Raw genomic sequence first — 12,119 nt, forward strand, 5'->3', positions numbered from 1 at the left:
GTGTTCCTGCCATTGGGAGGCATTCCCAGTAAAAAGAGGTACTCAGAGAGTGCACGAAGAGGTGGATTGTGGTTTGATGGTTTGGATAAAAGATAAGTGGCGAAGAGTTTTAATGGATACTGGAGGCAAGAAAGGATTGGAAGCTCTGAGATACAGATTGCACGCAGTAGGTGATAAAAAATTAGATGCACCAGGGACAGCACAGCTCAAGTTTAAGATAGGGAACATGTGGTTTCGGGAGCAAATAGATGTGTTGTCAACTGTGGGACAGGGTTTTTCAGCAATACTTGGTTTGGACTTTCTGATTAAACATCACGCCAAAATTGACCTTTTGCAACATAAGCTGGAACTCGATGGGAACTTGTTCTCAATGGGTACAGCCGTTGCAAATGTTGCAGAGTCGCAAGGTGCACCGATAGCTAAGGTGATACCAACTAAACTGCGTACAAGTGCATTAAAGGAGATTTTGTGTGACAAAGTACGAACAGGTACAGGGAAGTTGATCTGGGTGCCGATGGATGTCAATATGCCACAGCAGGGGTTATTCTTGGTACAGCCACTACCAAGTAATGAGATTTTAGACGCAAAGCATTGCTTTATTCATAGGAGTGTATCATGGGTAACGGACATAAATGGGCAGTTTATGGTTTTGGTGAGTTTAGATAACTTCGGGCGGGATGATGTTGATCTGCTGAAGGGATTAGTAATAGCCACAGTAGAGTTAATGGATGAAGAGGAATCGATAGTTCGAGGCTAGATTATGATGTAAAGCAAACTGTCAGCACGTCTGCACTTCGTGACAAAGTAAATCATTTGAGAGGAAATGATCGTTCGGGTATGGAAGCATTATTACTAAAGTATAAAGCATTGTTTGAAGTACAGGGTACGTTACCTGATACACTGATAACACAGCATCATATTCTGACAGGGAATCATGCTGTGGTGTCTCGTAAACCATACAGACTACCGAAACAATTACAACCAATAGTAGAGCAATTAATAGAGCAACAACTGGAAGATGGGATAATCCAGCACAGTAATAGGCCTTGGTCTAGTAGCGTGGTCCTAGTTCCGAAGAAGACACCGGATGGGTCGAAAACATTTCACTCGCTTTTGTTGCGATTACAGACATTTGAATGAACGGACAGTGGCGGACGTATATCCGATTCCAAATATTACAGAAATGTTAGACAACCTAGGGCAGTGTAAATTTTTCTCCACTATGGATTTGCGAAGCGGTTATCACCAGATTGAAGTATGTCCGGAAGACAGGCCAAAAACAGCATTTACGACACATTGTGGTCACTTTGAGTATAAAAGAATGCCGTTTGGACTAAAAAACACTCCAGCAACATTTCAGAGGTTGTTGGATGGAGTCCTTCGTGGGTTGAAACCGAATGACATGGATGACATTATAGTTTTTTCAAGAGATATAGAGCAGCATGTGGAAAGGTTGGAGGAGGTGTTTAAAAGTTTAGGGGCAGCACAGCTAACATTAAGTTTGGACAAATGCCATTTTGTGCAAGCATGTTATCAGTCAGGACGGGGTATGGACAGATCCTCATCTCACTTCTACAGTACGAGATTTTCCGCTTTCGCAAACGGTTAGACAACTGCAATCATATATTGGTCTTGCGAGCTATTATCGGAAATTCGTACAGGGGTTTGCAGATATATTACGAGGCCACTTACTAAGTTGCTAAGAAAAGGTGTTACCTTCCAGTGGACGTCAGAGTGTGAGAAAGCATTCAAGAGTTGAAGCGGATACTGACATCAGATCCAGTTTTGAAGTTACCAGACTTTTCGAAGGAGTTTATACTACAATGTGATGGGTCTAATCATGCTCTTGGGGTTGTACTTGGGCAAGAAATTGATGGCAAAGATCATCCGATTGCGTTCGCATCTCGTCTACTTAACAAGGCGGAACAAAATTACTCCACGATGGAGAAGGAATTGTTAGCGGTAATATACGGGATTTTGTACTTTCGATGTTATCTGTATAGTAGAAAATTTAAGGTTGGGATGGATCATTCAGCTCTGAAATGGTTATAAGGTCTGAAAGATCGAGCGAGTAGGCTACTGAGATGGGCGCTGAAACTCAGTGAGCTCGATTATGAGGTAATACGCAAGCCAGGTGTGAAACATGCCAATGCTGATGCATTGAGCAGGAAAGTGGCAGTATTACAAGTAACAGGGGTGACTGAAGATGATTGGAAACGGTCACAATCCGTGGTTAGTGATTGTCAATTGTTCAGAAAGCAAATGTAGTTCCTAGTACAGGACGGGTTACTTTGCATGTCGACAAAATGCAGCCTGCGCGTCGTTGTACCAGCAGCGTAAAGATCTGAAGTTTTGTAACAGGCGCATGACCATTTTCTTTCAGGACATGGCGGGAGAAGAGCTATGGATAGGTGGATGGTGGAGAAGTTTTGGTGGAGGACACGATGTCAAGACATGGACAAGTACGTCTGAGACTCCAAGTGCGATCAGTGACGCACATTGTCGGAGAATCTACGCAGTAGCAGCCAGGCAGAGGGATCCGCAGGGCTGGGCAGCGATGACGAGGGAGAAATTGTAAAGAAAGTTCAATAAATAATTGTAAAACTCCACGCCGTCTCAGTCTTTGGTGCAGCCACTGTGTCTGCAACTAACAAGTAGCAAACAGCATAACAGTACTTTGTTATTTCTAGAAGAACTAATCTTCAACAATTATTGGAAGAATTTCAAAGAGCAAGTGTGAAGGTAGGCCTCAATTTTATTTTTACAGTAAGACTCAAACAATGTAGAATCAACACAATCAAAAGAAAACTATACAAATTAACAATGGAGTTACAGAGCCAACAGAGGAGATATATTTTGCATAATTTGGAGTGACATTTAACTTACTGCAAGGAGACAAGGACTTCTAATGAAAAGACCACTCAAAAGCCGTGGGTTTCTTAGTAAGCAATGGAGAAAAGCTTGTTCAGCCATGGAGAGATGCTTGATTAGAATTACTAGGTGTGAGGCAATGGAAATAAGTCTGTCTAAGAGCAGACTAGAGTGGTAGACATAATTATGGCTGTAATGAAAATGAAATGGAGATAGCTGAGGCACAGCTATGTGAATGAATGGTAGATGCACTCTGAAGTTCTTTGTAGACTTGAAGGGATCATAGTGACTGCTACGGTAACCTAATGGAAGATGAGCAGATGACATTATAAACAGTGCAGGAGCAATGCAGACACATTCAGTTGGAGACTATAATAAGGAGAATCTGACGTCACTTAATCCAGAAACGGATTTTAAATGGCTGTCGCTGCTGATGATCATAATTCCAAAAATGTCTTCAGCAATAAACTAAAACTACATCATAAAAGGTATGAAACAAATGATAGTCAGTATTACAGACCATTCTCATTTTTATCCACCATTTCCATATTATCTGGAAGAGAAAATCAAACGATGGAAACTTCAGGTTGGAGTAACAACAGGATTAGGAATAGGACAGATTGCTACTTGTAAATTTGACCTGTTGAGTTGCAGACAAGCACAAAAAAAAAAAGACTTGTACACATTTTATCTATCAGCCACAGCCTTCCTCAGAAAAAAATACCCAAAAAACATACACACAGTCACACAAGCAAGCACCCGGCACACACAGTCAGAACTGCTGGTGGTGGTGGTGGCCGAGTTTGCGAGAGGTATGCTTTCTTGTGTGAATGTCTGTATGTTTTCTTTTCTGAGGAAGGCTTTGAGCAATAGAGTCATGTGTAACAGTCTTTTCATTGTGCTTGTCTGCACTCGAAGTGTCATCCTGATAGTGAGTAGCAATATATCCTATTCAACAATATAATGTAATTTTTGCTGTTAAATTTATCCTGTTCCTAATATTAACAGAAAGAGATATTAGCAATATATCCTATTCAACAATATAATGTAATTTTTGTTGTTAAATTTATCCTGTTCTAGTATTAACTGAAAGAGATATACATGAAAGATTGTGCAACTTGTCACACACATATGAAAGATGACACACACATATGAAACATGAAAGTGCTCAAAATGAAACTTCCTGGAAGATTAAAACTGTATGCCAGATTGAGACACTAACTCAGGACATTGCCTTTCATGGGCAAGTGCTCTACCGACTGAGGTACCGAAGCACAACTCTTCCAGGAGTGCAAGTTTTGCAAGTTTCACAGAAGAGCTTCTGTGAAGTTTGGAAGGTAGGAAACAGAGTACTGGCAGAATTGAAAGTATGAGGATAGGTCGTGAATTGTGCTTGGGTAGCGCAGTCAGTAGAGCACTTGCCTGCGAAAAGCAAAGGTCCCGAGTTCAAGCCTTGGTCACGCACATAGTTTTAATCTGCCAGGAAGTTTCATATCAGTGGATGCTCCACTGCAGAGTGAAAATCTCATTCTGGGTGATCAAAATGGATTTTTTGGAAGGGGAAAAACAAGTCGACTAAACAGCTTGAAATGAATGAGATGTTGGTATGTCATTCAGACTAATCATATTTTTGTCACTGGAGGGCAGTGCTAGACAACGAACTAAAGTCATTGGCTGGAGACTATCAAGAAGGAAGAATCAGGTATGAGTGACTGGAATTGGAGAATCAGAATGGAATTTGATGTATCATTCAGAATTTGGCTTCATATGTGGCTTTTTTTTAATGAAGACAGTGACTTAGAAATATAATTAACTATTGAGCATTAAAAGTTGTTAGCATGTTTTTCAGCATGAAATTATGATAATGGAATTTTATTATTGTTGACCTTTAGGCAGTGTCCTTTATAGTTATAACAAAATAATAATACAGTACTGACTAATTTAACCACAGAAGTGTATGCTGTCAGACTGATTTTTCTAGCACTTATCTCTAACGATCCTTAAATTCCTAAATATATTGAACATAAGGCTTCAATAATCACCTATTTTTAGATCATGTGCAACAGCTTATTGTAAGCAGGAAACCAAATTATTTTTTTCATTAGTCTTCAAGAAAAATCTTTGTGCAAATAAAAACATTCATGAACTTAGTGGCTTGTGTGCAGTCAACAATGTGCACTGTGCATTGAACATGCTGTCATTAATTTAGTGATGTAAATAAATATTTTGAAGTGAATTAATACACAGTTTTGATAATATAGAGTATTTTTGTTGTATTTTGCCTCATTTCATTGTCTATTTACTAGTTAAATGCATCAGTTGTATTTTTTATATATCTTGTTTATTTTGATTGATGGTTCCCATTGTGCTGGGTCCCATTATGTGATTGAAAGGTATTTCTTGGCAAGTGAATTTTTGTATGAAATTATTATACATGCAATTGGCTACAGAGATATTGCCTAATTTTGGAGTGGTGGAGATTGATTTTTGGGATGGTGTATCATGTACGTCTATTGAAGCCTGTTATGGGAACCAAAAGGAGCAAAGTATTCCATTACAAGCTGTCAGTTGTTTCCAGAAGCAATTCTATAATACCGTAGTTTATGTGAATGTAATTGTGAGCTCTTCCTAAATTTAATGATAGCTTTTGGTCTGGTTAACAAAGACCTGTTGCTTATAAAATTACGCCATTATACACTGAAGAGCCAAAGAAACTGGTACACCTGCCTAATATTGTATAGGAACCCCACAAGCACACAGAAGTGCCACAACATGGCATGGCATGGACTCAACTAATGTCTGAAGTAGTGCTGGAGGGAACTGACACTATGAATCCTGTATAATTGCTTCCACTCTCACAAAGGACATTATAAATTCCAGGAACCCTGAGGTCGAGACAGTCCTTAAGAGGGCGCATCATCTCCTTAATTTTCTTAGGACAAAAAATTGGTCTTATACCTCATCTACTCAGAACTCTTCCTATTTTACTGGATATAGCAACAAATGGTTCAAATGGCTCTGAGCACTATGGGACTTAACTTCTGAGGTCATCAGTCCCCTAGAACTTAGAACTACTTAAACCTAACTAACCTAAGGACATCACACACATCCATGCCCGAGGCAGGATTCGAACCGGTCGCTCGGTTCCAGACTAGAGCACACCTAGGACCGCTCGGCCACCCTGGCCGGCGATACAGCAACACAAAAAGGAAGAACTGCCATCAGTGTTTTATCTTGTGAGTGTGCAGCATTTTCACATTTCCTTTTCATGGAGAATGCTGCCTTTATATCACACGCAACATAGCTATTCTACCGGAACACGTACTTCAGATGGTTAATTGCAGACTTCAAGTGGTCCTTGTCAAAAACGGTTTTTGCTTTATATACCAGCATGCTCTAAATGGTTCTCTTCTGAACACGATGATGAAAACTCTGAGCATAAAAATATAAATCAGTATGTGTCAACTTGTGGTACACAGAGTGACTGAGACACCTGTCTGCCTGTCGTTGTACTAAAACATCTACGGATGGCAACCTTCCTCCCTTCTCCATCTCGATGGTGAACTGGATGTTCAGATGTATGTTGTTCATGTGTTCCATGAATTGTTCAGGAGCTTCTGCACCATGTGGCCAGACCATAAATGTATTGTCAACATAATGATGAAATAAGGATGGACAGAAGAAAGCTGAATTTAATGCACATTCCACAAATTTCTCCTTAAAAAAGTTAGCCAATGATGAAGACAACAGAGAGCCCATCACCATACCATCCGTCATTTCATAAGATATATTACCATACAAGAAGCAGGTGGTCGTCATCACTAGCCAGAACAACTTTGTAGTTTCAGGAGGAAAAAGATCTGCCAGCATTTTCAAAGTGTCCTCCAAAGGAACTTTTGTGAACAGTGATACCAGATCCAGGCTGACTAAAATGTCATTTGGACCAACTCTAATCTGTTTGACTTTCTCAATGAACATATGGTATTTTTTGAAGTGATGTTCACAACAGCCAACTGTAGGAGTCATCAACTTTGTTATGTATTTGGCCAGCTTGTAGGTAGGAGAACCAATTGCACTAACAAGGAAACATTATCCTTGTGGACCTTTGGTAGCCCATACAACCTGGGAGGTCTGCGAGCTATGACTCTTGAGATTTTTCATAACATCATCTGGTAGACTGAAATCCTTCAGTAGCTCTGTAGTTTTTCAGCTGCACATCTAAGTTGAGTCCTGTTTAAGACATTTGTACATACTGTCATCCAATAGTGATGTCATTTTGCTATAACTTTTGGTGGTATTAAGACTGACAGTGGCATTTTCTTTGTCAGCTGGTAAGATGACAAGATCTTCATCTCTCCAAAGTAAATGGAGCCCCCACCCCTTTCCCCTCTCCTCTCTACTGATATTAGATCATCCTAATGATGATGATGGAGGCTATTGTCAAAAGTTCAAGAATTTATCCCGAACTGACGAGGCAAGAAAACCGAGAATGTTTACATCTTCAGTGCATGTCACGTAAAGTTATACATATCTGGTTTAGTATATACAACTTAAGTGGGCAACTGAAGACAGAAATATACTTCAAAAATAAATGTTTTTAGTATGTAGTCAGTTTATTACTTTCATATTTATAATTGAGTTAATGTGTCACACATTAGTAGAACAAATATTGTAGTTTTTGGACGATACTGAGTCAAAATATATGAAGAAGTTAACTGAAATCCTCCACATTGACATCTGTCTGTCATGGATGGAATTTTACCTGCATCACAGAAAGCAAAGGGTCAGAGAAATGACCTTCAAAAGATTATAATGAGCCTATCAAACATAATGTTTCCTAATGATACCTACACTGTGTTTAAGGGCCCAAACTCAACCATATTCAACAAAATGAACATAATGGCTGAGGTGGGATGTAAGCAATTTGCACGAAATAAGGACTAATTAAAATATTACAACTCAATAACAGGATACAATAAAGTCAAAATAGAGACACATTCCTCAAGATGCTCAGTTCAGCAAAAGGCAAGAATTGTAGCCTGCTTTGCATGAATGTCACTCCACATTCATACATACATACATTCATTGTGTCCTGTGATACCATCTAGATGTGGAACTTTCAGAGCTGTGGAACAAGTCAAAGTAGATATATAAAAAGACATACAAAGCATAGAAGCACAATATCTACACTGAACTAACAAGAAACTATCACTATACTGCTTAATTCTATTTGTGCATCTGTCGTCAAAATTTAACCTAATAAATTTGAAAGAAAGCTGCTACCATATTTTGAATAATGCTGTTGCTTTCTCATTTGTATTCAATAGCTGGTTTTTAATCTCTTACTGTTAGTTTAATCTTTACTTGATTAATTGGTATTTTCTTGAAGAATATATTACTAAACCTGTAAACACAGAGTCCTATTAACAAAATATTATCAGTTGTCAAGTAGCTTTGCAGTGAACATTGCTACTTGCCACGTAGTTGACAGAACTTTTCAGTCCTTGAATACTGGCATTAACATAATCTGTAGGAGTGGCTTGTGAGGTGTACTATTTATTTTTTTAGATGACAACTTGCTGAATACACAAGCTGCAGGTGAAACAACTCTATCTGAACCCTAGGAAAATAGATAAAGTTTAGATGAAAAGTACTTCTTTTGCTTGTATGTGATTGTGTAGATCACAGTTCAGCTAAAACTGATTTTTATTCCATAGTGACCACTCTTATAAATGGAGAATTAAATAAATGGAAAATGTGGTAATAAATTCTGTCCTATAGCAGATAATAGCCTGGTTTTCCACTTAATTTTATAGTCGTCAAAAATCATTAAGATTTAAATACAATGGAGATGGTACTGTAAGAATTAGGGTGGTTGACTACTTTACACAATAGTCTTTCTACTCACTTCTGCTGAATAAAAACTATATTTACTTTTGGTGTACTGTCCCAGAAGATAATTCAGTAAGCCAAGATGGAAGGAAATATGCAAAATAACCCTACACAATCAGAGATACTTCAAGGGCAAAACATGCTGAAATGAGTTCTATTATTAGTTTATCTATGTGTTGATTCTGATTCTGTTTTACAGTAACTTGTTATCCAGGTGAACCCCAACCAAACTAAACTAAACTAAGACTTCAATTGCTCACAGTTAACCAGTTGCAGGCCTGTTCACATAATCTAGGATTGGTCTGGTAACAATAAGTTTTGACCCCTGAGTAGGATGCTTGTGCAGTAACTAAATATTGAAGTTGTTGACCCATTCTTTAAAGTAAAATTTGAAGACTGGTCCAATAGCAATCCTTGTGGACCTTGCATATTACCATTCCCCTTTATGGGAATCAATTCATGGCTTTGATACAGTCTGTCCATATGACACTCTATGTTCTCTTATGAATGTAGAACTCCATTCTTGCAAAAAGAATGCCATCAAAACAATAAGAAGTAGAATTTTGTGAGTCACACAATCAAAGGCTTTGGCAAGGTCACAGATTACACCACCAAGCTGAGTTTTCTTGTTTAGCTCTGACAGGAGGTCATTTGAGAGGTGTTGATAAGACTGGAAGAAATGAATGGGTCTCTAATTAAAGTGATTTGCTTATCTCCAGTTTTATTGATGTTAGCAAATCTCAGCATGTCCAGATCTTACAAAGTGATCTTCTGTGGACAAGTGAAATTAAAGCAAAACTAAATGAAGTAATTGTTAAGCAAAAGTAAGCAGTAAGAAATCTGCATGAATTGTAAACTTCATATCTTGCACCACTCTTCTTACATTTACTTCCCAGCTATTTTTTTTTTAAATCAGTAACAAAAACAAGTTTCAGTTGAAGTAAGATTTACATAACCACATCAACAGGCAGAAACACACCATCAGCTATAAATGAAGAAAGTGGAATTTCTACAAATTTAAAAGTAAATTTAAAACATTTCATATCAGCCACTCAGTCTACAAATTATTTGTTTACTTAGACTGAAGAAATGAAAATGGCTGTAAATTGTATGAGAAATAACAATATTCATTGTAAGCAGGTTTGTACTACAACAAATTTTGATAACAGTTATCCTTTGATAAATACAAATTAAGCCAGGTATAAAATACATACAGGAGCTGTTTAATAGAATCGAAGTACCGGCCCTCTCAAAATAGCAGCTTTCCTGTTATTTTGCTATCCTCTTCACCCCCATGGGTACAACATATATGTGGACTTTGAGGTTTCACTTTGTATAATTAATAAATGCTTTTTACCGACTTAAGACCTGTAGCACACATTTGTGTAAGTCCTTCAGTTCATTTTTTGCTACTAGAACTTGAGGTGATGAAAACTGTTTATTAACTGTACAAAATGGAACCACAAAGTCTAAATATATATACCAATGGACTGAAGAACTTAAGTTATTATTTGTTCATGTAAACATAGAATATTCAGTGTTAATGCAATTCACAGATTTCATTTATAACTGTGGTTTCTCTTGATGAATACTGGTACATTGTGTTATTTAACAACACTGTAGATTCTTCTGGACAGAGGGGCCTACAGGATATGGTATGTGAATGAAAACTGTCTATTTATTAAAGAACAATTTGGGCAGCAAAATAACTGATGTTGGTCAAAGTAGAGAGGCTATTAAATGTAGGCTGCCAATGGCAAGAAAAGCATTTCTAAAGAGAAGAAATTCATTAATGTCATGTATAGATTTAAGAGTCAGGCAGTCTTTTATGAAAATATATGTGTGGAGTGTAGCCATGTATGGAAGCAAAACATGGACAATAAACAGTTCAGACAAGAAGAACACAGAAGCTTTTGAAACTTGGTGCTACAGAATATAATGGATCACCCTCCTCTAACATTACCTTCTTTTTTTATAGAAATAACCGATACCATGTATACTATCGATTCTTGTATAGGTGAATTTTATATCAGGTGTCTACCTGAATGAACTTCATATGATTTTGTATACAATGAGTTATGTTTCAGGCTAAAATGTATAAAAAGAAATTGATTTGTTACACTCTGTATGTACAGCTGAAATTACTCTTCTTTTGGAAATATTTGAAGTTGCGAAATTTCTGATGTACTTAAAATTCATATTATTGATTGCACAATCTAGCACTAATTATTAAATGTATTTCTGGATTAATTTATAAAATAATTATATAAATTAGTAAAAATTGTTTTTGTGTCTAGAAAGTTTGTAGACACTTTTGCTTTGAAAAACTCTTTGGAATATTGTTAGTACCACAGAAAGTTAGTAGTGGTGGGCATGCCTTTGATGGAAATGCACTTATATATCTAACTTTGTCACTAATGATGTAATTTTTGGTATGATAGATCTGAAAATTGTAAAGTCTGTGTGATTTAGAATGGGATTAAAAAAAAGATATTCACAGCAACAGGCAAATCTTCATCAGTTATTTTCTCTTCAGGAACTCAGAACATTAAATCATAATTACAGCCTCAAGAATGTACCCCTAGACACAAAAAGAGAAGAAGGGATCAGTTGGTAGGACACTTTCTGAGACATCAAGGGATCACCAATTTAGTACAAATCATACGAGTGAGACCAAAAGATGAATACAGTAAGCAGATTCAGAAGGACGTAGGTTGCAGTAGTTACTCAAAGATGAAGAGGCTTGCACAAGATAAGAGTAGCATGGAGAGCTGCAAAAACCAATCTTCAGACTGAAGACCACAACAACAACAATGAATGACATCAAAAAGCTTCTCTAGCAACGGAATAAGCAGAACAACCATTTAGTAAATGACAAGAGAATTGTATGAGTGTGTTTTAGAAATATGACAACAATTACAGAAATGGTACAAAATCAGTTAATGGAAGCTCCAAGTTGGAATACTAACAGTATAAGGAAAAAAATGGATTGCTGCTCACAGTAAAGATTACATGCTGAGTTGCAGATAGGCACAATGAAAAGACGTTTACACATTAGCTTTCAGCCAAAGCCTTCATCAGAAAATGAAACATACACACATTCATTCACACAAGCAGGCACATCTCACACACACAAATGACCACCATCTCTGGCAACTTGGATTGGAATGCAGCTGTCACCTAGAATGGAAACAACAATCTTTAGGGGGTATGGAAGGGGAAGGGGTAGCTGGGTACTGGTGGGAGTCATTGGCAGAAGGTGGTATGCAAAGAGAGAGGAAGACAAGAATATGGAGGAGGTGACAGGGCAGAAGCAGTGTAAACTGTTGGGTGGAGGGTGTGGGGATAGTAGGTCA

The sequence above is a fragment of the Schistocerca cancellata genome, chromosome 1 (assembly GCF_023864275.1).
Source record: "Schistocerca cancellata isolate TAMUIC-IGC-003103 chromosome 1, iqSchCanc2.1, whole genome shotgun sequence".
NCBI classification, from domain to species: domain Eukaryota; kingdom Metazoa; phylum Arthropoda; class Insecta; order Orthoptera; family Acrididae; genus Schistocerca; species Schistocerca cancellata.